At 29.2% G+C, this 10983-nt stretch overlaps 1 pseudogene; it reads right to left on the reverse strand.

Annotated features, from left to right (window-relative positions):
* The window catches only part of LOC125838278 (stearoyl-[acyl-carrier-protein] 9-desaturase 6, chloroplastic-like), a 53264-nt pseudogene extending 45422 nt beyond the window's left edge, over positions 1-7842 (reverse strand).
* Positions 7843-10983: the final 3141 nt, after the last annotated feature.

Genomic DNA, 10983 nt, shown 5'->3' on the forward strand with positions numbered 1-10983 from the left:
ATGTATGATGATAAATAATATTTTTTGTGTGGTAGACTCAAAATTGGATGACCATAGGTCTCTGTCAATTATTTATTCTCATTTAAACCAGGTTAAAAAAATGGTAAAACAATATTCAAAAAAGAATAACGTCGTTATTTAACGGTCATATAATCTGTCTATATGTAATAGGAGAGGAAAAAACGCATACGTGTCAACACCACAAAATTTTTATATATATTAAATAAAAAACAATTTAAAAAATAAAACAGTTCAAAAATAAAACATAAATTTAAAACAGTTTTTAAAATCTGTTTACGTTAACTACACCAATTCTAACAAACTAATTGTATAACTTCCTGCGTTATTCAAAAAGAAAAAAATATATACTAGGACAAAATCCAACTTTTACCACTTGGAAATTTTAATGAGTTAAATTAAATTTAAAGTTTTTTTAAAAAAAAGATAATATAAAAAAAACAAGATTTATGGTAAATGCAAATTCATAAATCAAGTGCTTAGCCGATAATTCTTGAGAATGATGAAGATCTTCTCAATTCCGGCATTGGATTTTCTTTTCGATTGTGATGGTAAATGCAAATTCATTTCCTATTACTCATTTTCATATATTAGGTTAAGAAGTGATCATGTGCAAATTTCTCTATTAAATAATTGTATCATTTTTTTAAAAAAAAATATTCTCACGTTTAAAAAAAATACATATATAACTACCCCAATAATGTTCTGCTAAAGTTTAGGAATAACACATTTATGTTTACATTTAAATAAATTTTAAAAAACAAATCAATTTAGCCTATTGTTATGTAAATTATATTACGATAAAATATCTGGTAGATAATTGCATGTACAAGTAATGGTGCTTTAATTTAGGTTTTTAAAATATATTGCATGTACCCATATAAGAGTGCAATGATTTAGGAATTAAAATATATTTATATAAAATTAAATATTGAATATAAAATTAAATATGTTAGCACCATAAAAATTCTTAAATTTTCGGATTTAAAAAATATTAAATATTACATCTACTCATCTTTTTAATTATTGTTCTCCAATCTATTATTTTATATATTTATATTATATATAATGAAAGTCTAAAACAAATAATTTTGGAAACGTGGGTGATGAGTTGTGTAGGGAGAAAAATAAGCGAATATTTAAAAATTTTGATTATGCTAATTATATAAAATATTATCAAAATTGTCTAAATAATTAATTTAAAATTTAAATTTTAAAACATAAGTAACTAATCTTATCTTTATCCTTGAAAGCACCTCTTTTTTAGATACTAAAACGTAGTTTTTTGCTCTTCTTTTTTCTTTATTTTCTATTTATATATTCCGTTAGAATTTTGAATTTAAAAACAATTCATTCAATTTTTCAATTTTTATTCTTAATTTAAATTAATTATGTTGATAATTATAATTTAAATAGGTAGTTTTAAAACCTCCACTACCTTGCTATTTCTGAACAATTTTTTTAATCAATTTGTAAAAAGTGTAAATATTTTCACTAAATAATATATTATAAAATTTTGAATCCTACCATAAAATTTCGAATCCTAATTTTTTTTTTTTAAAAAAAACAGAAATATTTAAATTAAATTTCAAAATAGAAATGCTAATTTTTTGTGGTTTTCAAGTTTAAAATAAAAAAATTAAACTTTGAAAATCTAAAAAATAAAAATAAAAAAACGCGCGGAAGTTATGCATCTGAAATTTAGTTTTTGAGCCTAATTTTATGGAACTATCAAGCATTATCTAATTTTGTGGAACTATCAAGTATTATCCTTTGAAATAACTTAATTTAAATTATTAAATCTAATTACACTTAAAAATTAATTTAATTTTATCATTTAAAAATGACATCTAATTACTCATATTATAAACCCACGCATGGATGTTTCATTTAAAATTCATCATTTAAATAATATATTTAATTTTGAAGTTTTATATCAATTTATTTTATTAACATTTTAAAATAAATATTTTTAAGAAAAATACAACTTATAATCTCTATGTTCTACCTTTTATTGATAAAAAAAAAATTGAACTAATAATTAATAATAATCTATACTAATAATTATAATAATTATAATATATTATTTTATTTTTAAAAAAAGCCAACCAAATATGTCGTTTTAATCTTTATTTTGAAAAAAAAATAGTAATAATTATCCAACTAAATAGGAAGTTTTAAAACTTCCCATTACACTCCCACAGTCCCACTTCTAAACAAATTGAAAAACTTTTAAAATAAACTTATTTATTAAAAAAGAAAAAACCACCTATGGAAAAAAAAAGGTGTTTTAATTTTTATTTTGAAAAAAAATAATATTTACCCAACTAAATAGGGAGTTTTAAAACTTCCCATTACACTCCTACTTCTAACCAAATTGAAAAACTTTTAAATTAAAATTATTTATTTAAAAAAAAACCCAAGGAAGTTTCTTTTAAAATTTATCATTTAAATATTATTTAATATTTTAAGTTTTATTTCAGATTTTTTTATTTTCTTTTTAAAATAAATATATTTTTAATAAGATATAACCTATAATCTAAAAAATAGAACTAATAATAATAATATTAATCCAAGTATAATGTTATGATAAACATAACTTAATGTCTTCTATGTTTATTATTATTATTATTATTATTATTATTATTATTATTTATTTATTTATTTATTTTTGCAGGTTTTCAACCTTAACACAAGATAAATGAGGAATTGTCATAGAAAAAATTATAAAATGATAATCTCTATCACTATCATAAACATAGAAGGCATTAAGTTATGTTTTCATAATATTACTTTTAAAGGACAATCAAATTTCAAAATTGGAAAATAATTTTATGAGAAATAAAATTTAACTTTTGAATTTAAGATAAATAATATTTATCCATATCTAGCTAGCGTTAAATTCTATCTTGAACAATATCATTATTATAAGTCATTTAGCAAATTTAAAACTATTCACAATATTATATGACAACATTAAATTAAGTTGAAAATTGCAATTTTAAAATATACGATAAGTTTTTAATTTTCAATTTTTAGCTTTTTAAATTTGAATTCAAAGATAGCTATAATTACACATAATATGCTTTTATTGGATAAAATTCAAATAAACAACCTCTCCTTTATATCTATATGTTTTACGATATATTCAAATTAAAATTTAATATATCCTCTACATACATTGATTAAATCTAATATAGCGATTGTACTAATTAAGATTATTTTTACCTTTATATCAATTTTCTATTATATTTTACACAAACTAATACAATAAATAATATTTTGAATCTTTTAATTTTGAATAAAACATATATAAAATGTTTCAACATGTTATTTAGTCTTATGATATCAAATAGTTCATATGGAAGGTTAGAATTGATAAATTATTAACATAATTTATTTTTATTCAAACAACATAAAAAGAATAAACTCTATATATATATAATAAATTAGATTGTGTACTAATAATATTAATTTAATATTGCTCAAATACACAAGGTAAAGATTTGTATTATTATTATTATTATTATTATTGTTATTATATATTATTATTATTATAATAAATTAAATATATTATTAAGTGCATTGTACATTTTATTAGTTATTTTTAATTATAAAATATTACATTTTAAATTATTCGCGCAACGCGTGGGCACGTATACTAGTAATATGAATAACGTAAGCTTATTCAATGTGTAACTCTCATCTAGCATATCTTTATTTATCATGCTTCATTTACTATAACAATATTATTAATTTTGGTTATCTATTCAATACTTTTTTTCATTTTTTTTTACTTGTCCAGTGCAAAGAAATATCATATATTTGGTGGTTTCAACTTTCATATATATATATATTCAACTTATTTATGGCATCTTTTAGCTCTCTGGTGTTATTGTATTTTTAAAAAAAAACTGTACAGTATTTAACTAAATAAAAAAGAAGGATGAATATATAAAGATTTTCAGAAGAAGCCTTACTATTCCAGCTCCAATCAAGTATTGTAGGGTCTTCTCAACCATCAACATATCCACTCTCCCCGAAAGATAAAGATAGGTCCGTAGCAAATCGCCATGTCGATTCTCCTCAGCTGTCCATGCCCGTGTCCATATTGTTGAGCAATTAGTTAAATGTACAGGTGTTGATTAGTTAGAAGTTAGTTAGAATAAATTAACAAATTGTGAGTCACTGTTAGTTAGTTAGGATCAATACTTTTCCCTTCTGTATAAATAGATAGCTTGTAACAGATTTCACTCATTCAATATAATTTTTCTCTTTCACTTTCACTGATCTTAACTTGGTATCAGAGCAGGGAAGGCGATTCTATGAATTTATCAAGATCGAGAGATTCTGTCGGAATTATTTCAGAATGGTGAATGAGGATGGATTGACGGGAGCATCTACTGACAGAGCTTCCACAGATCGTGATAATGGAATCAATGGAGGTTTTGTGACAATTGATCACAATCACCCACTGCATTTAAGCTCATCTGATGTACCTGGAGCTCTCTCTGTTGGAATTCAATTGACAGGCATGGAGAATTACACATTATGGAGTCGCGCAATGGAGATTGCTCTGCTTGGACGTAACAAATTGGGATTCATTGATGGCTCTGTTTTACGAAGTGATTTCGATGGACCTTTGAAGAAAATCTGGGATCGTTGCAATGCGATTGTGATCACCTGGCTTACTTGTAACGTGAGTAAAGACTTGCTCAGTGATATTCTCTATTCTTCAAGTGCAAATCAGGTATGGCTTGATCTCAAGGAACGATTTTACAAAATCAATGGATCTAGGCTTTTCCAATTGCATAGAAACATCTTCACTCTCACCGAAGGAACTTTGATTGTGTCTGCTTATTTTACTAAATTGAAGAGTCTATAGGATAAGTATGATTCGATTCTACCTCCACCTAGTTGTGACTGTCATAAAGCAAAGGATTATGTTGAACAAATGCAGTATCAGAAATTGCTCCAATTTCTAATAGGGCTGAATGACAGTTATTCACAGGCAAGAGGTCACATTCTGATGATGTCCTGCCTTCCTATTGTAAATCAAGCATATGCATTAATCATACAGGATGAAAGTCAAAAAGGAATTGCTGGTTCTATTCATGAGGGAATGGAATCCTTAGATATGTACTCTGGTAGAGCTACTGGGTCACCACAATTCAATAATAACAGGCAGTCATATCCTGGAAGGAATTTTCATTCCTTGTATTGTGATTTCTACAACATGAAAGGGCATGTTAGAGCAGATTGTAATAAACTGAAGAAGTGTGATAATTGTAATGCAACTGGTCATGTGAAGGACAATTGCTATTTGCTTATTGGATATCCTGATAACTTCAAGGGTAAGAGGAAAGTCAATACAGTGATGGGAGATTGTACAACACACAAAAACAGATGCAAAATATGCAGGATCATATACAGGATCACATGGAATGGAAAGCACACACAGCCATGAGGGAGCAATCACAAGGAGGAGGTCAAGTCACACAAGAGCAATTACTGAAAATGATTAAAAACTCATCACCAACACAACTTAATCAGATCTTCAATGTATTGAATAAGAACAACAAGATAATGGAGAATTCTCAGAAAAGTGCTTGTATGGCAGATGATGGCCTTACACCATGTGTTGTCTTCAGGAATACGGTACAAACTGATCAGTATGGGGCTGATGATACTGCAGACCATGATTCATTTATCACTATTGAGCCCTCCATAGAAACACACACACATGTTGATTATTCTCAGAATCAGATAACCTCAGTACAACCTGCACCTACTCAAATTAATTCTCAGGATCAGAAATAAGTTCCATTAGTACAGTCTATTCCTAATCATATTGTTGTGACCAGAAGATCCAACATGCCTGCTAAGCCTCCTATCTGGCATACAAACTATATATTGACAAAGAAGAAGACCACTTCTGGAGATTGCTCTCACTCCATTGCTAATGTAGTAGACTATCAAAGCATCTCACCAGCTTATAGAAGTTATGTGACCAAGTTCTCTCAGTAAAGGGAACCACTTTCATATACTGAGGCCCTACAGGATTCTAGATGGATTCAAGCTATGAAAGATGAGATACAAGCACTGGAAAATAATCACACATGGGAGATTGTTGAGTTGCTTGAGGACAAGAGGGCCATAGGATGTAAATAGGTATACAAAATAAAGTATAAGGCTGATGATGAGGTTGATAGGTTCAAAGCTAGGCTGGTAGCCAAGGGTTACAATCAAAAGGAAGGGCTAGACTATCAAGAGACTTTCTCACCTGTAGTAAAAATAGGAACTGTCAGGGTTGTCATAAGTTTCTCTGCTGCACATCATTGGCAAATCCATCAGATGGATGTGTTCAATGCATTTCTTCAAGCACAAACAAGCTAGCAGACAATGGAATATTAAACTAACTGCAGCTCTAATTGATTCTGGTTTCAGCAGAGTCACTATGACTACTCATTATTCACCAAGCACAAAGGATCGAGTTTAGTAATGGTGTTGATATATGTTGATGACTTGCTTGTTACAGGGAATGATCACAAGTTGATATTGGAAACAAAAGATATTCTCAAGGACAGGTTCAAGATTAAAGACTTGGGTGAATTGAGATATTTTTTGGGAATCGAATTTGCCAGAAATGAATCAGGGATCCTTATGCATCAAAGGAAATATTATCTTGAGCTAATCTCAGACATGGGATTGTCTAACTCAAAGACAGTTGCAGCTCCTATTGAGCTGAATCAGAAGCTCACAACTACAGAGTTTGACTTACAATTTCCTATTGGTAATGGAAATGATAGGGTGCTGGATGATCCTAGTGTGTATCAGAAATTGGTAGGAAGGTTGCTTTACCTAACAATAACAAGACCAGACATAGCCTTTGCAGTACAGCTCCTAAGCCAATTCATGCATAACCCTAAAACATCTCATATGGAAGCAACAATAAGGGTAGTAAGATATGTCAAACAAGCCCCAGGGATGGGAATACTTATGACAGTCAATACAACTAACCAGTTAATTGCATACTATGATGCAGATTGGGCTGCATGTCCAAACAACAGGAAATCAATCACTGGTTACATGGTTACATATGGAGGTTCTTTGATCTCATGGAAGTCAAAAAAGCAGGATACAATTTCAAGAAGCTCAGCTGAATCTGAGTATAGGAGTTTGGCTTCAACAGTTGCAGAAATTATATGGCTGGTTGGTCTCTTTAAGGAGTTATGGGTGGAACTAAAGTTGCCGGTGCCTATATATAGTGACAGCAAATCTGCCATACAGATTGCAGCCAATCCAGTTTTCCATGAACGAACCAAACACATAGACATCGACTGTCATTTCATAAGGGAAAAGGTACAACAGGGAATGGTTCAGCCTATGTATCTGAAGACAACAGAACAGCCTGCAGATTTATTCATTAAGGGACTCACTCATCTACAACACACATATTTGCTTACCAAGCTAGGAATGAAGAATGTCTTCCATACTTCTAGCTTGAGGGAGGATGTTGAGCAATTAGTTAAATGTACAGGTGTTGATTAGTTAGAAGTTAGTTAGAATAAATTAACAAATTGTGAGTCACTGTTAGTTAGTTAGGATCAGTACTTTTCCCTTCTGTATAAATAGATAGCTTGTAACATATTACACTCATTCAATATAATTTTTCTCTTTCACTTTCACTGATCTTAACACATATTGCCCATGGACACGGGCTAGATCCAGTTTCATCGCGTACTCCGTCCCACGTATTAATCACGGTTTGATAAGTAGGCAAAGCATCCTCAGTTAGCATATTACCCACAAGCATAACAAAGTACTCATCCGAAAGCCGTAAAACTCGTTGCCTTAGGGCCCGAACCTCTTCGAATTGTTCGGGCCCTTGAGATGGGTCAGGGAGAAACTCCATGGGATGCCAACATTTCTCTACGGGCTTGCAGAGTGAGAGGACGTTTTCGGAAACCCAAGGTTCTAATGACTTAAAGATTTCCAATTTTTCTGGTGACATTGAGTGAGTGACCTGGTGGCGTGATGGAGAAGTTGCGGGTGAAGCCACCGCAAGGACCGGAGATAACCTCCGTGATAAGGTGGTTTTGCGACGGTGTATGGTGGTTGCAGGGGGAGGTGACTCCCGTACAATCGATGGAATGTTGAATTGGGAGAAACTTGTAGTCTGCATCATGACTAATACAAAGTTTAATGCTAAAGAGTGTTATTTGATGAGTGACAAATATTGCTTACAAGAAAATCCTATTTATATGGATGAAATACCATATTCTCCAAAAATCATGATTTGGAAATTTCATATAATGATTTGAGATTTTTTAAATACAAAAGTTGACCCACAAGTTTATATTTTGTTAGAATAATCCCACATTTATATATATTACCACATTTATATATTGTGTCAAATTAAAACTAGACGAACAAATTGAAACATAGTATTTCTTAATATATTACCATGTAATTTTGAAACTTAATGAAGGTAATTTAATTCTTTTGGTTAATATAATATACTAATATAATTTTTTACTGGTTGTTGGCATTGTACTCCATAAAGGGTCATTTTAATGATGTTAAAGTTTAAATGATGGTTCAACCTGTTCAGAAGTCAAATAGAGGGACTAAACTTTAGTACTATCTTCAGAAAAGGAAAAAAAAAAAAGTCTTTTACTTTCCTTGAATCATAGAGTACTTACTAACAAAGTTGCCTAACTTTTTGAGCAGATGGAATGTGGGGATGCCAATGTTCAGTTTAGGTATGTCACATAATTACCAAAATTTACCCCTATGAAATAACTAGTTTTATCATATATTATAAGTTTAAATAAATTAAGATAACTATAGGAAATAAAATTTTAATTTTATACCGAATATTCAGGCAGCTCTTCCACAAGGAATCGTTCCATTCGTCTTCGCTAGAGAATATGGGTTGCATCCAGACATACTAAGGCATACTAAGTACTAGGTAAGTTCTGTTGGGTTCAAAAGGGTGATTAGGGCATCATGCGAAACTTACAATTTGCAAATCATATAGTTGATAAATCAGCTAACAAAAAAATTTATACTAAAAATCAAAATATTATTATATCAAAACTAATATAAAGAAAAACATTGAAACTTTAGAGATAATAGATCTCCCCATAAACAAGACTCTTAAACTATTACATTGTGGATGTTATTGTTCTGTGTTAGAAGAAAACAAACCTATATTTATAAAGTCCTAAAACCTTTTCTTACTAGAAAAAGAGTCCTAAAAGGAGAGAATAAATCAAATATGAAATATTATTATATTTTCCTTTCAAGAAAAGTAAAAACATTTATGGTAATGTTTTGTCTTTTCTTTAAGGAAAAATAAATCTTAAATTATGGTAAGAAAATCAGGGCAAAACCCTAACAAATCTCCCCTTTTGGCTGGATTTTCTTGACAAAGCTTGATCTGTCTTTTTCATTGCATGATAATCTTGTTCTTCACAAAATCTTCATGTATCACTGTTGTTTACCATGATTTAAAAATTGATATGGGTTAAAAAATTCGAGCCCTGTGTTAAAAGTTATAAGCAGGGTTGAAAGTTGAGCTCATGCGTTAAAAGTAAGATGCATGAGTTAAAAGTGGAGCCCCAACATTAAAAATTGTTGGGGTTGAAAGTTGATTTTGTTTTTAAGGATGAAGCAGCAGGATATTGTTGAAAATATATTTGAAATTTTTTTTCTCCACATGTAATAGCAAAAAAAAAATTCTTCATTATCATCAAATTTGTTGCAAATTGATTTGAAACCACTTGAACCTTTCTTCAATCTTGTTGAACCATTGAATCATTGAATCATGTGTTCTTTGAACCATGTGTTCTGATACTACTTGTTGGGTTCGAAAGGGTGATTAGGGCGTCATGCGAAACTTACAATTTGCAAATCATATAGTTGATAATTCAGCTAACAAAAAAACTTATACTAAAAATCAAAATATTATTATATCAAAACTAATATAAAGAAAAATATTGAAACTTTAGAGATAATAGATCTCCCCATAAACAAGACTCTTAAACTACTACATTGTGGATGTTATTGTTCTGTGTTAGAAGAAAACAAACCTATATTTATAAAGTCCTAAAATCTTTTCTTACTAGAAAAAGAGTCCTAAAAGGAGAGAATAAATCAAATATGAAATAATATTATATTTTCCTTTCAAGAAAAGTAAAAACATTTATGGTAATGTTTTGTCTTTTCTTTAAGGAAAAATAAATCTTAAATTATGGTAAGAAAATCAGGGCAAAACCCTAACAAGTTCATCTTAATTACTTTCGATTCCTTAGTTATTGATAAATTCTTATTGCGATTATGATATATAATTTAACACATCTAACATCAAGTTATTAAAATATGTGTTTTGGCCTCCTTTATATTAGAAATATGTTACTATATATTTTTAGGGGAAAAAAGTCAAAAATGCCTTTATACTAAATGAAATGATAAAAAATGTCCTTTATTTATACTTTGGTCCATTTATGCCTGACTATTTATGAAATGGGCCAAAAATGCCCTCAGATATAACGGAGGCAACGTAAAATATTTAAACAATTTAATCTTAATTTGTCTGCCCTCTTCTCTTTATATAGATGAACCCAACTCCTAGAAACATATTATCCTCAATAATAATAACAACAACAACAACATAATACATAGATAAATAAATGATACTCCATGTGTGAAGTTTACCTTTATCATTTGAAATAAAATTTGGTGGGTTTGAGATTTATGAAAATTACTAAGTTTGACATTTTTTGCATATAAGATTCAAGAAAGAAAAGTCTTTAGTCAAAGTTTAGTTAATAGAGTATATAATTAATGGATGAAAATCATTGACATCGTCAAACTTCTCTTTATAAATCAATTTTTTAAATACCTATTTGCCCTTGCATTATCAATATTCTTTAGTTTCAAAATAAAAGATATAATTTT

This window comes from Solanum verrucosum, unplaced genomic scaffold (genome assembly GCF_900185275.1).
Source record: "Solanum verrucosum unplaced genomic scaffold, falcon-dt-bn FXZP01000079.1, whole genome shotgun sequence".
Lineage (NCBI taxonomy): Eukaryota > Viridiplantae > Streptophyta > Magnoliopsida > Solanales > Solanaceae > Solanum > Solanum verrucosum.